This window comes from Oncorhynchus gorbuscha, unplaced genomic scaffold, assembly GCF_021184085.1.
Source record: "Oncorhynchus gorbuscha isolate QuinsamMale2020 ecotype Even-year unplaced genomic scaffold, OgorEven_v1.0 Un_scaffold_11419, whole genome shotgun sequence".
NCBI classification, from domain to species: domain Eukaryota; kingdom Metazoa; phylum Chordata; class Actinopteri; order Salmoniformes; family Salmonidae; genus Oncorhynchus; species Oncorhynchus gorbuscha.
The window spans coordinates 1-2,500 of NW_025753986.1; positions in this window are offsets into that span (position 1 = coordinate 1).

A 2,500-nucleotide genomic window follows, 5' to 3' on the forward strand; every position below is an offset into this window, starting at 1 on the left:
TGTAGTGGTGGAGACTCTCCTTGATGTGATGAGGTAGTGGTGGAGACTCTCCTTGATGTGATGAGGTAGTGGTGGAGACTCTCCTTGATGTGATGACTGTAGTGGTGGAGACTCCTTGATGTGATGAGGTAGTGGTGGAGACTCTCCTTGATGTGATGACTGTAGTGGTGGAGACTCTCCTTGATGTGATGAGGTAGTGGTGGAGACTCTCCTTGATGTGATGAGGTAGTGGTGGAGACTCTCCTTGATGTGATGAGGTAGTGGTGGAGACTCTTCTTGATGTGATGACTGTAGTGGTGGAGACTCTCCTTGATGTGATGAGGTAGTGGTGGAGACTCTCCTTGATGTGATGACTGTAGTGGTGGAGACTCTCCTTGATGTGATGAGGTAGTGGTGGAGACTCTCCTTGATGTGATGAGGTAGTGGTGGAGACTCTCCTTGATGTGATGAGGTAGTGGTGGAGACTCTTCTTGATGTGATGACTGTAGTGGTGGAGACTCTCCTTGATGTGATGAGGTAGTGGTGGAGACTCTCCTTGATGTGATGAGGTAGTGGTGGAGACTCTCCTTGATGTGATGAGGTAGTGGTGGAGACTCTCCTTGATGTGATGAGGTAGTGGTGGAGACCCTCCTTGATGTGATGAGGTAGTGGTGGAGACTCTTCTTGATGTGATGAGGTAGTGGTGGAGACTCTCCTTGATGTGATGAGGTAGTGGTGGAGACTCTTCTTGATGTGATGAGGTAGTGGTGGAGACTCTCCTTGATGTGATGAGGTAGTGGTGGAGACTCTCCTTGATGTGATGAGGTAGTGGTGGAGACTCTCCTTGATGTGATGAGGTAGTGGTGGAGACTCTTCTTGATGTGATGACTGTAGTGGTGGAGACTCTCCTTGATGTGATGACTGTAGTGGTGGAGACTCTTCTTGATGTGATGACTGTAGTGGTGGAGACTCTCCTTGATGTGATGAGGTAGTGGTGGAGACTCTCCTTGATGTGATGAGGTAGTGGTGGAGACCCTCCTTGATGTGATGAGGTAGTGGTGGAGACTCTTCTTGATGTGATGAGGTAGTGGTGGAGACTCTCCTTGATGTGATGAGGTAGTGGTGGAGACTCTTCTTGATGTGATGAGGTAGTGGTGGAGACTCTCCTTGATGTGATGAGGTAGTGGTGGAGACTCTCCTTGATGTGATGAGGTAGTGGTGGAGACTCTCCTTGATGTGATGAGGTAGTGGTGGAGACTCTTCTTGATGTGATGACTGTAGTGGTGGAGACTCTCCTTGATGTGATGACTGTAGTGGTGGAGACTCTTCTTGATGTGATGACTGTAGTGGTGGAGACTCTCCTTGATGTGATGAGGTAGTGGTGGAGACTCTCCTTGATGTGATGAGGTAGTGGTGGAGACCCTCCTTGATGTGATGAGGTAGTGGTGGAGACTCTTCTTGATGTGATGAGGTAGTGGTGGAGACTCTCCTTGATGTGATGAGGTAGTGGTGGAGACTCTTCTTGATGTGATGAGGTAGTGGTGGAGACTCTCCTTGATGTGATGAGGTAGTGGTGGAGACTCTTCTTGATGTGATGACTGTAGTGGTGGAGACTCTCCTTGATGTGATGAGGTAGTGGTGGAGACTCTCCTTGATGTGATGAGGTAGTGGTGGAGACTCTCCTTGATGTGATGAGGTAGTGGTGGAGACTCTCCTTGATGTGATGAGGTAGTGGTGGAGACTCTCCTTGATGTGATGAGGTAGTGGTGGAGACTCTTCTTGATGTGATGACTGTAGTGGTGGAGACTCTCCTTGATGTGATGACTGTAGTGGTGGAGACTCTTCTTGATGTGATGACTGTAGTGGTGGAGACTCTTCTTGATGTGATGAGGTAGTGGTGGAGACTCTCCTTGATGTGATGACTGTAGTGGTGGAGACTCTTCTTGATGTGATGAGGTGGTGGTGGAGACTCTCCTTGATGTGATGACTGTAGTGGTGGAGACTCTTCTTGATGGGATGACTGTAGTGGTGGAGACTCTTCTTGATGTGATGAGGTGGTGGTGGAGACTCTCCTTGATGTGATGACTGTAGTGGTGGAGACTCTCCTTGATGTGATGACTGTAGTGGTGGAGACTCTCCTTGATGTGATGACTGTAGTGGTGGAGACTCTCCTTGATGTGATGACTGTAGTGGTGGAGACTCTCCTTGATGTGATGACTGTAGTGGTGGAGACTCTCCTTGATGTGATGACTGTAGTGGTGGAGACTCTTCTTGATGTGATGACTGTAGTGGTGGAGACTCTTCTTGATGTGATGAGGTAGTGGTGGAGACTCTTCTTGATGTGATGAGGTAGTGGTGGAGACTCTCCTTGATGTGATGAGGTAGTGGTGGAGACTCTCCTTGATGTGATGAGGTAGTGGTGGAGACTCTCCTTGATGTGATGAGGTAGTGGTGGAGACTCTTCTTGATGTGATGACTGTAGTGGTGGAGACTCTCCTTGATGTGATGACTGTAGTGGTGG